Here is a 14305-nt window from a genome sequence, read left to right as displayed (position 1 = left end):
ATTTGAGTCTGCTAATGGGAGCACTAGAAGGCAGGAAAATGAGAAGGATTTGCTTCTTCCTGTTTGCTCACTGTTCCTTTTCTACATCACTTCAGCAATAGTGCTTCATCTTGGCAGTTGTTTCCAGTAGTTACAGTTGGCCCCAGATTCTAGTGTTTTCCTCCTATTCCCAGAAGGATTTTCAGTGTGCCCCTTCAGAGATATCCGCGTCAGCAGCCCTGTGCCTCCTGTTCTGAGTCCTGGCGGCAAACGGGTGCCTCTTCAGAGCTCTTGCAGCAGTGTGGCGATGTCCCCTCTGGATCTCAGCGCTGCAAGGGTCTTGTTTAGACTCTGGAGGTTCTACCAAAGGTGGGCTTCCCCTTCTCAGCTGCGAGCTTTGCAGGGTCCCTCCTTCGAATTCCTGAGGAGCCAGCATCAGCCAGGTACTGAGCCTCCTCCCAAAGGTTTGGGTCCTGATTCTGGGGGCTTTGTCCCCTCTGATTGCCTGAGGTAACAGCAATGGCTAGACGGCAGCTTCACCTCACAGCTCCAGGTTCCAGCTTCACGGGGCCTCTCTTCCAAGCGTCCAGACTTTACAATCCCCTTATATATATTCTTTCTGGTTTTCCGGCCCTAGGTATGGGAGCTATTTCCTGCTCTTTCTAGCTATGTTAATTTGGTGTTGGCTTTTTGAATGTTGAGCCTCCAATATCTGTTGAATTCATTCCACGTGGTTTCTGTTTCCCCGAGAGCTGCTCATCTCAGTAGTCAATGCCTGGGCCAAAGCTGTGCGACTCGAAGAATGATCACCTGAGCTCCTCCCATCAGATCGTTTAGCTATCTCCTACTTTCTTATGTAGGAAAAGGAGCATCCTCAGGAAACCTCATCCACCACATGGTTTTCCAAGATAGCTATCACTGGGGGAGAACAAAACCACGCTATTTCTGCAGGAGAACAGACAATGACAATCCACGTTCTATTTTTGACAGTCCAGAGTGCTACATGTGTGGTCAGTCTCGAAGTGACTATTATACAGCACTGGGCGAGTGGGGATGCCTGTGTGCCCTCCCTGGGTCTGGGTGCTTCTGTGAGTGCTCCAGGATCACTGTCCTTGACTTGAGCTCTCAGGGCTGGGCATTGACTCTAAGCTGGAAAGGTAAGCCAGCAGGCCCTCTTTGGTGATGGGTGAGAGCGTGTCCATCTAGGCTGCCAAATTCTGAGATTCGACAAGGGCTTGCTCTTAATGTTACATCTGCTGGCCCATAAATGCTCACACCCCAGCTTTGGGGCAGTGGTTGGTCAGACTCCCACTCCCTCCCAGCCCCCATCCTTTAACATAGGAACTTCTGCGGAGAAATAGCTCTCTTGTGATGGCACTCAGGTCCCCTTGGAGTTCCACTTCCCGACCAACCCATCAAGGATTCTAAGGATTCCATCTTTCTTTTGGCATTTCATTGAAGAGACAAGGAGAAAAAAAGAAAAAAAAAAAAAGGGAGAGAGAGAGAGAGAGAGAGAGAGACAAGGAGAACTAGCCATTTTCATGTCCAGTGTGCAAATGCTCCTAAAACTGTAGCTGCAAAGGGTAAAAAAGGGAAAAGGTGGGCAGAAGAGAGCAAAGAACAGGAGTGTGAGAGCAGAAGATGAGTTAGAGAAGGAAACAGAGGAAAGGAGTTGGAGCAGGGGTTGGGATGCTTTTAAATACAGTGTTGCCTCTTTTCAGATCCAAATGGCATTTTCTGCTGTCAAGGTCCATATGAAACCATCAGAAGAGCAGTATGGCTTCCCCATCCAGAAGGCCCAGGACCTGGGTCTGGTGCTTTCTTGCTTGTGTCTGTTGTGTGCAGCCTCCTGCGAACTACTGTGGTTTGGCTCTGTTCTGCCATCCTCTGTCTTTGCCTGCAGCTGTGTCTAGAAGCTAAGTGCAGAGGAGCAAAGTGCCTCCCTTCAGGATGGTTTCCAGGCAACTTCTAAACATGCATCTCTTTTGCTGTCCAACTCTACTTTCTTCCTTTCCCCACTTGTGCTCCCCCAGGCTACAGGGACAACAGGGAAGACAGAGCCTCCCTGGTTTGCCTACACGGTCTCACTGTCCTGCAGCCCGATTCCAGGACTGGCCTTCTCGCTGTACCCATGGAGCTGCCTGTTGGGGACTGTGAGCTGTCACCCCTCTCAGCTGGGTTCAGAAGGCCTCAATTTATTCTCAGCCCTGCCACCATTTTCTTTGTAGTCTCAACTTCCTCTGCTGTTAAGTGGGTCCATACGTGACTCCTTTATTTCCCACCACCAAGTGCTCAAAGTGTCCCTGACTTCATCTTGGATTTCCAAGAACAAACTAAAGGAACTATTTTATGACCAGCCCTGCCCCCTTTACCATGTCCACTGTTGGGACCCAGGCCTGCCATGGACCAATGATCTCTCTCTAGCACTCCTCCTCTGGGAAGTCCCTGTGCTCCAGGTGTCGTCAGGACTCAGGTAGAGCAGCCCAAGGTTTTCCTTGTTTCCTCCTCTGACCTGTCCTCCTTCATCTTCAAGGTTGGTTGTAGTCATTCAAAGGCATAACCTTCAGCACTCTGCTCCAGATGACAAGCGTGGTTCATCCATTCGTCATTGCTCTATAGGACCCACTGCTGGAATATGCCATGATGTATTTCTCCTTTGTCCTATTGATGGGCCCTCATGTAGCTTCTAATTTTTGACCTTAACCCACTGTGCCACTATGACTATTCTACTAAATGTCATCTGATGAAATAGTATGATTTTCCATTGGAGGCCCCTTCTAGGTCTTCTGTGGTATTTTTTTTTAATGTTTATTTATTTTTGACAGAGAGAGAGAGAGAGAGAGAGAGAGAGAGAGAGCATGAGTGGGGGAGGGGCAGAGAGAGAGGGAGACAGAATCTGAAGCAGGCTCCAGGCTCTGCACTGTCAGCACAGAGCCTGACATGGGGCTCGAACCCACAGACCACGAGATCATGACCTGAGCTGAAGTCGGACGCTCACCCAACTGAGCCACCCAGGCGCCCCTTCTGTGGTATTTTGATATGTCTCTTACATTCTTTGAAGTCTTCCTTGGCTACGATGGTCTAGACAAAGCCCATCTTGACAATGATCTAAATGAGCGGCCCCAGGGTCAGGTGAAGGCTAAAAGCAGTGTTCACTGACCCTGTGCCAGTTTTCCCACCATCTAGCCAGCATTCCAACACCACACAATAGTGTTCTCATACTAGTACTGGAGGGGATCCAGACAGCAATGCAGTGGGCCCATTTAGGGGCTGCCTGATTTGTCATAGGGGCAGGGTTTTCTTTACCTTGAGTTGATTATTTGAGCACAGGAGCTGAAGTAAAAAGCTTGTGCTACAGCCAGTGCAAGTTTACCTAAGCCTCATTAAAAAGCAGGATCACAAATTATGTATGCAGACTAAGTGCATTTTGCTTAGCATTGGCTAATGATAATCCAGAAGTGGAAATGGCTTCCTAACTTTCCACAGACCCCAACAGGACATAACTGACTTTTTCTGGGCTGCCCTGTAGGTTTGCAGAGACAGGGCCCAGATTCTGCTCATGAGACAGGTAGCCCTCAGAGTTGAGAGACTAACCAGGCTGCTACTTCCTGAAGCTTTCGAGGGTAAGATTGTGTTTGTTTGTTGCCTGGCTTCCAGAAGTCTCAGTTCACAGGACTAGAGTATCTGGCAGCATCCACTGAGGTTTGATCTGCAGACAGAAAATGGAAGAAACCTCAGTGAGAGTCTTTTAGTCTTTATCCTACTGATGGCTGGAGTGAGAGCCATGCAGTCCTAAAGACCAAGACCAAGAACACAGTGAGAGGCTGTAGAAGACAGGCTGAGTGGTGAGCAGCAGCCTGGAAGGGGAAAGCATTACCGGTGAATTCGAGGATAAGTTCCCTCCTGTGATGCAGGACTCCATGTTCACTGCCAGGAGTTGGTGATATCCTGCTCACAGCTTCTGCAGACTGGGTAGCCAAATCCCTACCACTCTTTCCTCAGCTGCCAGTTTGCTCTCCAGACCCTTTTTTTATTTATATTTTTTAACTTTAGAGAGTGGGGGAGGAGTAGAGGGGCAGAAGGAGACAGAGAATCCTAAGCAGGCTCCACATTCAGCACCGAACCCAATGTGGGGCTCGATCCCACAACCCTGAGATCATGACCTGAGCCGAAATCAAGAGTCAGACGCTTAACCGACTGAGCCACCCAGGTTCCCCTCCAGATCCTTCTTTTCTAAAGAAAGTGATGGCCTTCTCCCTTTTGCAGGAGGAAGAGAGGTGCTTAATCTTGAATATGCACATTTACAAACAGCCTGTTACATTTTACAGAGAACACACCTCTTCATTAGATTTTCCTTTCTATTTAAAGAGAAGGGAAAGCGTCAAAAAAGAGCCCAAGAATGTAAACGCTTAGTTGGCCTTTAGAGATCAAATAAGTCCAGTTCCATCATCCACAGATTAGGGGACAGTGGTTGGAGGAGGCTGAGGGAGTAGCTAAGGACACACAACCATTTGGTGAGAAACGAGAGTTTGGTAGAAGAGACATGAAAGGCTCCAGTCTGGAACGAGCCAACAGTCATGAGAGGCACTGGGTCACCTTTGTGGGGACAAGGAGTAAGCCTTCACAGAAGTCTTGTGTCCTTTTGGAGAGGTTCAGGAGAGAAAGGAATCATCAGAGAAAGCAAAAAAGAATTGGCAAAAGGATTAGCCTAAACCATGTCTACCAAATTTTTACCCAGAGATCAATATTCTCCAATGGGACTTTATATCTCATTACACTATAGGAACATTCTAAGAATAGCATAAAAAACTTCAGCTGTTGCATTTTAAGCCATCTCTCTCTCCTGTCATCCTCTGGATTATTCATCAGACAGTGGTTTCTTCTTAAGTTTCTTATGGCATGATAAAGGACAGCATAGAGATAAAAATGCTTTCATATGTTTCAATTCCTATTTAGAGAATTGTTGAGGCAAGTAAGTCCTCATAGTTCTCTTTTAAAATATGCCTAAAGAAAACTCTTTCTTTCTTTCTCTTTCTTTCTTTCTTTCTTTCTTTCTTTCTTTCTTTCTTTTCTTTTAAGAAAACATTTTAAATCCATGTTTTTCAAGCTATGTTCTCAATTCATGGGTGGATTAGGAAATCAACTTAGTACAAAATTATGAAAGTTCATTGCACATGGTAAGGGTAAGTATAATTTTGCAAAATTTTAACTATTTACATGTATGAACTGAATCACAGTGTAATATGTGTTTCTTATTGTGAGTTGTGGTCAAGCAAATGTAAGGAGCATGCTTCTAGAAGAAGGATATCTGTACAGGAAACACTATTGACATGGTTCATCTGTTGCTTTTCCACTGATCCTTGTTCCAGGCTCTCTCACCATCACCCCTGAGAGGCGAATGCAAACTGCATAAAGGGCCTGATTTTCAGTCTCTGCTGTGAATGAGATGCACACTGTGGGGTGGTTTGTAGCTGGCTTATCTGCAATGCTAGGCAAGTCTTATTCCTGGCTGTTTGTTAAAAGCATCTGTGGAGAATTTAGAACTCTATGCCAAGCCCCATCCCAGATCAAATAAATCTGAATTTCTAATGATAAGTTTTGATATCCATTTTTAAAACCCCTCAGGTGAATATAAGTTGCAGCCAAGATTGAGAACATAAATTCCTTAACCTCACCCTTTCCTTGGCTTTGCCTTCTGTCTTTCCCGCGATAGCACGAAGATAATGCTCTGCCTCTGACAACAAATTATTCTCTCCCTTAGGGCCATGGCTGTCTTAACAATTCTTGTTTCACCTTCCTGCATCTCTGTGCATGTTTATAAAACTGGCCCATGGACTTCCTTTATCCAAAGCTAAATCGTACCTAAGTCCTCTTTCACGCCTTCAAGATTCAAGTGAGTTGCATTTTGCTGTATTGAAAACTTGACATAACAAAGGCAAAGTACAAGAGAATGACAGTAGGAGGGTACACAGAGCAAGCAGTAAGGAGACAAAGAGGGGGACAGGTGGGGGTAGAGATGGACAGTGGAAGGACACAAACCGGAGTATGAGCAAATTGTGGGATGTTCATATAATGGAACAGTACTCAACCATAAAAAAGGAACTACTAACTGATAGTTCAACAACATGGATGGATTTCAAAAGTGTTATGACGAGCTAAAGAAGCAGGTTGCAAAGCAATAAATACTTTATGGTTCCCTGGATATGTAGCGGGTGGGGAGTAGGCTGATGTGATGATGGTGGACTGGTCTCAATCCTTGACTTCTTCAAAATAGCATGTGACCTGGTCATTGTAATAGTACGACTAAGCAGAATTGCAGTTTGGTCCCAAATTTGATATGGAATGTGTTTTCCAAAGCAATTCTCATTCATTCATTCTTCTGTTGTTTCTTGTTTCCTCCATTGCTCTCCTCTCCCTGAACCCACAATTACCCATCTTAACAGGCGGTTCAGGCACACCTGAGATAGTTTTCTCCCTGTCATTGCCTCCTCTGACCTCAAAAGTTGCTGAACCTATAGGAGCCCAGGTGGAGTGTTGGAAGCCCACCTCTTCCCTTTTCCATTTTCTTGGCACTGGGTGGTTGAGAATGAACCTCTTGAGGCTCTCCTCTTGAATATTGGTCTTCAGTTTCCCATCGTTCTTGGAGGGAACTCTCCTGTGTGTATAATTCTCCCTGAAGCCCCAGAGTTAAAGCCCTCATTGGCTCTCCCTGGGAAAGAGGGACAGACTATCAGAGGTAAGGACACTTAAGACATCTGATGCTCCAGGTCTTGAAACCCTGCCCTCTCCATCTATTTCTGGACTGACTTCCCTCCAGTACACACTCTCAAGTCCTCCAGGTAACAACAGCTTCCAATGAGGCCATCAGATGCAGCTATGGAGCACGTGGAAGACCTACGACAGCACAGGTCTAGAACCTAATGCTAAGGAGAAACCTAACTCCAGGTCAGGATTGCCATGAACTCTGACCAACAGTTCCTCTTTAGGCCTAGATATGGGGGCTCTTACTTTCAGTTAGAGCACTTGTGAATCAGATGAACATGTCAGGAATTGGGGGTGTCTGAGGGCAGGTTTAGTAAAAGCAGACCCTGAGGTGAGGATTTACATGCACGTGATTTATTAAGACAGTCCTCCCTGAGCATCTGGAATAGAGTGAGGGAAGCAGGAAAGCAAAGGGAGGAAACCAAGAAAGATTTCAGGCAGAGTCTCATTGACAGTAGGTTGGTGTGATACTCAGGAGAACTCTGGAGTTTGTTGTGCCTCAGAGTTGTCCCAGTCCCAGGTGACTGTCTCACTTCTTCCCACCCTGCACCTTTAAGCTTTCCATTGCACAGAGTTCTCAAGCGCAAAGTCCTTATAGTTTGCAATGGCTCCCCCTTTTCCCATCAACACATTTCACCTCATGCTTCAACCATGCCGAATAAACTGTGGCGCTAATATGGAACGAGTCAAGAGAACCCTGCAGCTTTCAAACTTAGCCCCTTTCTGAAATATTTCCTATTTTCCTAAGAAATGACCCCATCTGCCTTTGTACCCTCACTGTACCCTAGACAATTTTTGTCACTATGCTTACAGTGCTTCCTTGGTTTTTGAAGTCATGTTACCACTGGTGTGAGGACTTCCTGAAGGCAGAGGCTCTCCTTTACTCATCCATGACACTTCAGTGGCTCTCCCCATCCAGCATTCAGAGCCTGATTTCACTCAATCACTAAGATTGATTAGAGCAGTGGCAACTGCTAGCCTTATCCCCACTCAGTCTGGAAACCAAATGGCTGCCAAACCTGTAAACCTTCCCATTTGTGTGACTCATAAGGATGGAAATACCTTCACTTTGTTCTGATTTGCTGGTTTTGTTCTCTCTCTGAATGTCCTGTGCTCACGGGTGTATGCCTGGTGACTATAAGCTAATAAAGGGTGATCAACACAGCATCTTATGTGTTTATGGGTGTAATAAATGTGCTACTAATAACAGACTCTCCTGTGGCTCTGAGGCAGGGTGAGGAGAGAGAAGTAACAGTACAGTTACATCTGAAACAAAACAGAGCTCAAAGTGCACACAGCACACAGAGATGGAAGAGGCTGACAGGATGCCAGCTCTGCCTATTCTAGATTCTCCAGGAAGCAAATGCTGACTAGGATTAAATGTGCAAGGGCTTTATTAGGGAAAACACCCGTGTGAAAGAAAATAGGAACATACTCAGGGAGGATGGCAAGGCCTTCAGGCCACAAAGCAAATCTGAATACAAGAGAAAAGGAGAGAAGGCTGGGGGGAGGGGCCCAAGACTCAGCCACGATTTATAAATTCATCACGGAGTCAATGAGCCAAAGTCAGCCAACAAAGAGTCCTGTGTTGCCCAAGGAATGGGGCTGTCTTAGCATCCCCACTGCGCCCAGCTATTGGCAGGGAGCAGTGCATGGGAGGTGTGGCCTCAGAGACCATTTTAAAGCCTAGCAACGGGGGCCCTTGGTCAATTAAGCTCCATGTATTAAGAAGGTCTGCAAGGCAAATTCTCATGGCCAAACCCTGAAGTAAGACCTCACAAAAGCATTAGTGATTGACAAATATGTGGGATAGAAAAAAGAATAATGGTAAAACTGTTGTGTCTCCTTCCAACCGGGAGGTTTCATTAATATGAAAGCTACTGTCACTCCAATTTCTTTTGCTCAACCTCCACTTTGAGCTCCATGTGGCAATAAGGAAGAAGTGGACCCAAGAGCCACAGATGTGATCACCTCTGTGCCCTGGGCTGACCTCGTGAGAAAAGCCATCTTGTCAACAGCATCTTGATTAAAATGATCCTTTTTCTGATAAGTATGGCTTGGTTTCTTGCTCACGCCTTGATGGTAGGTGAGTGTGCCCAATAGTAACTAAGACAAAGGGTTGGCTCACACTGCAGTAGAGAAAGAGAGAAGACTGGAGAGGGGAAGACCTAACCAAACATCCCTCCATTTAAAACAAAACAGAAGCTAACCACATAAGGAGATTGGGTTGCTGAGGGCAATGTCCACATCCTTGTGAAGACAGGGGAGATTGGATTGAGAAGGAATGCTGAGAGGATAAGGTCTGAGAAATCCCTCCCGAGAAAGTAAAGATTTAGTCCACAGTGATTGGAGAAGGCAAAAAACTGATGCATATCAAGTGGAACAGTAATGCATGTAAAAGCATTTTGCAATTTTAAAACACTGCCAAACACAAGAGATCTCAAGTATGAGATGCATTGCCATTATTAATTTGGTGATTTTTCTGTAGACTATCACAATGCTTTCAACCACCAGATGAGACAGATTTTATTATTAGGGTGTTAGGAGATGAAGAATTTGAGACTGGCTTAAATACCTGAGAGCCCACATTGTTTGTCTCAAGCAAAACACAAAATAATAGTGGCAATCCAGACCCTACCACAGATGGTGGAGACAATCAGCTATAAGTAATACAGTGAAGACCCATGAAATCTGATTTGAATCTTTGGGGCCAGATGTTTTTAAGATGTCAGGATTTGTTATTTTTTTAAGGAAAGTAATACAGAGTACAGTCTTTATATTCTATAACCCCTCCAGTGAGGACTGGGATTGTATCCTATGATCAGGTATACTGGAGTCTCTAAATGTAGGTACCATTTGTCTTGCCCTAGTCACTTGCAGCTCATGAAATGAGGGCCACTTTATTTGGAGACTTTATCTGAAAGGACAATCTTCCTGGAAATGCAAGCTCTTCTGTCGCTTCTCTTTCCGGTTCTATAAAAACTACTGTCACTCCTTTTGTTCTACCTTCAGTCTGAGCTTTTGAAGCTGGGATTGAGAGGATCTGAGAGCCTTCTCAGGATTCCTCGGAGTGCTCTGATGAGCCCAGATTGGGAAGGGGATAAAGAAGAGGAGAATTTGGCTTCTTAGCACTTGGGAGCTGTCAGCAAGAAGGTGAGCCCAGTCACCGCCCACACTGACATTAAGATCTAAGGCAAAGCTGGGGGCACCTGGGTGGCTATTTATTAAGTGTCGGACCCATCTGCTCAGGGCATGGTCTCGTGGTTCGTGGGTTCAAGCTCTGTGTGGGGCTTTGCACTGACAGAATGGAGCCTGCTTGGGATTCTTTCTCTCCCTCTCTCTTTGCCCCTCCCCTACTCGCTCTTGCTCTCTCAAAATAAATAAACTTAAAAAAAAAGATCTAAGGAAAAGGTGGAGGGAGGATCACTATTGGTATCTGAGGTGGAGCTGCTCACTAGGGACATATAATGGCCCCTAGTCACCCTGCACTTATCTGGGTTCAGTGAAATAAGAGTGAAAGCTGAGTTCTAGGAAACTGAATTTAGTATGCAGGCATCAGGGGATGTGCCAGGTACGTTTGTAGGAGATTGGTGAGGTTGCAGGGAGCTGCTGAAGTAGTGCGGGTGCCCTTGTGATAAACTCCTGATAAAGGTAGTATCCTTGGGGTGCCTGGCTGGCTCAGTCGGTTAAGCCTCTGACTCTTGATTTTGGCTCAGGTCATGTGAATAATCAAATGTTAAATTTAGTTCATGAGATCGAGCCCCATATCAGGCTCTGCACTGACAGTGCGGAGCCTGCTTGGGATCCTCTCTCTTCCTCTCTCTGCACCCCATCCTATGCTCTCTCTCTCTCAAAAATAAACAAGCATTAAAAAATAATAAAATCAAGTTAGGCCATGACCATTGTAGAGCACATGGGCCTAATTTTTCTCCCTGGCTCAGCTCTCTGAGGCCAATTCTTCTGACTTGCTAATTTAGTCACGTGGCTTACCTTGGTGAACCCATTTGTGTTATCAGTGACCATCTTTTCTATGTGCTCACATACCATCGAGTTAATATCATTTTGTTCCTGGTTTGCAAAAGATCAAAACAAAACTCACTCTTCTATAGATATTAAAATATATTATTTCCATCATTCTGAAAATTTGACAATTGCTATTCTCCAGGCTTGAGGCAACTCTTGTGATCTTCATGACTTTGAATGACTCCATCGTTCTCCTGGGTCTGGCAAATGGTCTCCATTAACACTTTCAAATTTTATCCTACTACCTTTTGATGCGTGATAGTTTTTCTGTTCTTTCTAAGCACGTGATGGGGTCAAGGAGTCCCACAGTCCCACTCTCAATAGCTCTAACACTCCCTGAGCCTTTGTAGTCTAGTTGTCTGAAACAGAAATAGCTAAGAGAGGTCACGGCAGACACAGTGGGAAAAGAGGTGTGGAAGGGCCCGCACTACCTTGCTCACCGCCCCCCGCTGGGGTCCCATCCGGGCCCTGCAGCTGTGCCAGCACCACACTGGCCCCCAGCTCCCACCTGCAGCGCTCAAGGTCTCAGCCCGCCTGTGTGGAAGTGGGGCAGGATCTCTGGCCACCACCAAACAGGGTGCTGCTGTACTTGGGGCAGACAGAGCACATCCTGCACTGTGGGCTCCAGAAGGATGACCACACAGGTACCAGCATGCTGCTGGTGTTGGGTATGCAGGTGCACTCCAGGCCATGGGATGAATTTCCTCTGCTGACAATCAAACCTGTATCCTAGAAGGGTGTTTTGGAGGAGTTGCTGTGGTTTATCAAGGGATCCACAAACGCTTGGGAACTGTCTTCCAAGGGAGTGAAAATCTGGGACTCAAATGGGTCCTGAGACCTCTTGGACAGCCGGTATTCTGCAACAGAGAAGAAGGGGACTTAGGCCCAGTTTATAACTTTCAGTGGAAAATACAAAGATAAGAATTCAGATTATTCTGGTCAAGGAGTAGACCAACTGCAAAAGGTGATTGACACAATCAAAACCAACTATGATGACAGAAGAATCATCCTGTGTGGGTGGAATCCAAAAGATCTTCCTTTAATGGCTCTTCTCTGCCATTCCCTTTGCCGGTTCTACCTGGAAAATGGTGAGCTGTCCTGTCAGCTGTACCAGAGCTCAGGAGACATGGGCCTGGTTGTGCCCTCCAGTGTCACCAGCTATGCCCTGCTCACCTACAGGATGGTACACATCACAGGCCTGAAGCCCAATGACTTCATACATACTTTGGGAGATGCACATATTTACCTGAGTCATGTTGAGCTGCTGAAAATGCAGCTTCAGTGAGAACCAAGGCCTTTCCCGAAGCTTAAGATCCTTTGAAAAGTTGAGACAATTGATGACTTCAAGGTTAAAGACTTTCAGATTGAGGGGTAGAATCCTCACCTTACTATAAAAATGGAAATGGCTATAGCACAAAAACAGACACTCAGATCAATGGAACAAAATAGAGAACCCAGAAATGGACCCACAAACGGCCAATTAATCTTTGACAAAGCAGGAAAGAATATCCAATGGAATAAAGACAGTCTCTTCAGCAAGCGGTGCTGGGAAAATTGGACAGCGACATGCAGAAGAATGAACCTGGACCCCTTTTTTATACCATACACAAAAATAAACTCAAGATGGATGAAAGACCTAAACATAAGACAGGAAGCCATCAAAATCCTAGAGGAGAAAGCAGGCAAACACCTCTTTGACCTTGGCTGCAGCAACTTCTTACTCAACACACCTCCAGAGGCAAGGGAAACAAAAGCAAAAATGAACTAGTGGGACCTCATCAAAATAAAAATCTTCTGCACAGCAATGTAAACAATCAGCAAAACTAAAAGGCAACTGACAGAATGGGAGAAGATATCTGCAAATGACATACCAGATAAAGGATTTACTGTCCAAAGAACTATCAGATGCAACACCCAAAAACCAAATAACCCAGTGAAGAAACGGGCAAAAGACATGAATAGACACGTCTCCAAAGAAGACATCCAGATGGCCAACCAACACATGAAAAAATGCTCAACATCACTCATCATCAGGGAAATACAAATCAAAACCATAATGAGATACCACCTCACACCTATCAGCATGGCTAACATTAACAACTCAGGCAACAACAGATGTTGGTGAGGATGCAGAGAAAGAGGATCTCTTTCGCACTGCTGGTGGGAATGCAAACTGGTGCAGCCACTCTGGAAAACAGTATGGAGGTTCCTCAAAAAGCTAAAAATAGAATTACCCTACAACCCAGCAATTGCACTACTAGGCATTTATCCAAGGGATACAGGTGTTGTTTCAGAGGGGCACATGCACATGCACATGCACCCCAATGTTCATAGCAGCACTATTGACAATAGCCAAAGTATGGAAAGAGCCCAAATGTCCATCGATGGATGAATGGACAAAAAAGATGTGGTACATATACACAATGGAGTATTACTACTTGGCAATCAAAAAGAATGAAATTTTGCCATTTGCAACTATGTGGATGGAGCTAGAGGGTATTATGCTAAGTGAAATTAGTCAGAGAAAGACAAATATGACTTCACTCATATGAGGACTTTAAGAGACAAAACAGATGAACATAAGGGAAGGGAAGCAAAAATAATATAGAAACAGGGAGGGAGACAAAACATAAAAGACTCTTAAATATAGAGAACAAACAGAGGGTTACTGGAGGGGTTGTGGGAGGGGGGAGAGGCTAAATGGGTAAGGGGCACTAAGGAATCTACTCCTGAAATCATTGTTGCACTATATGCTAACTTGGATGTAAACTTAAAAAATAAAGTAAAAAAAAAAAAAAAAGAAAAAGAAATGGCTAAAGTGCTTTAATTTTTTTTTTTTATTTTTTAAAATGTTTATTTTTGAGAGAGAGAATGTGAGCATGGGAGAGGCGTTGGGGGGGGGGGGTGCGGACAGAAGATCCGAAGTGATGTGGGGCTTGAACTCACCAACCCATGAGATCATGACCTGAGCTGAAGTCAGACGCTCAACCAACTGAGCCACCCATGTGCCCCTACAGTGCTTTTCAGGGAGATGTTTGAAGGATATTCAGTCTTTGGGGGTTGGACTGAATGCCCAGGTAAAAGCTCGTTTGCCCTAAAGAAAGAAGGAACGAGGTAAAAAATCTATTGGTGATCAGTGATTATTATTAACTTTTAAGGATGTTGCCATTGGCAAACATAACCTTGCCAGTTCTCTTAGGAACAAAAGGCCTTGAGTTTGGTTAACTCCCCAAAGATGTATGAAAATGCTGAGACTGGGAATAAAGTCAGGAGAGTGAAATTTATATACATGAAAAATGTATACATGCATTTCAATCCCACATTTTTATGAAGGTCAGTGAATTTCAAGAATTACATATAAGCTATTCCCCTAAATTTGAGCAAGCTGAACAATACTAGCAGTCCTAGTAATGTACAGTTGTAGTTATAAACATTTAAAGTTATATTTGTTTTATATATTGTCATAATAAAGAAGTGCTCTGCAAAAAAATTAAGTAACTAATAGCGAAATCTCATTTTTTCTTTAACCTTTTCTATGAAC

The 14305-nt window shown here is 44.9% G+C and overlaps 1 pseudogene; it reads left to right on the top strand.

Annotated features, from left to right (window-relative positions):
- Positions 1-13979, top strand: part of LOC124514254 (thymidylate synthase-like) — a 32238-nt pseudogene extending 18259 nt beyond the window's left edge.
- The last annotated feature ends 326 nt before the right edge of the window (positions 13980-14305 follow it).

This window comes from Lynx rufus, unplaced genomic scaffold, assembly GCF_022079265.1.
Source record: "Lynx rufus isolate CCGP_SWC_20201006 ecotype Redwood Valley unplaced genomic scaffold, mLynRuf1.p SCAF_2, whole genome shotgun sequence".
In the NCBI taxonomy this organism is placed as follows: Eukaryota; Metazoa; Chordata; class Mammalia; order Carnivora; family Felidae; genus Lynx; species Lynx rufus.
This window is presented reverse-complemented; position numbering and strand designations above follow the sequence as displayed.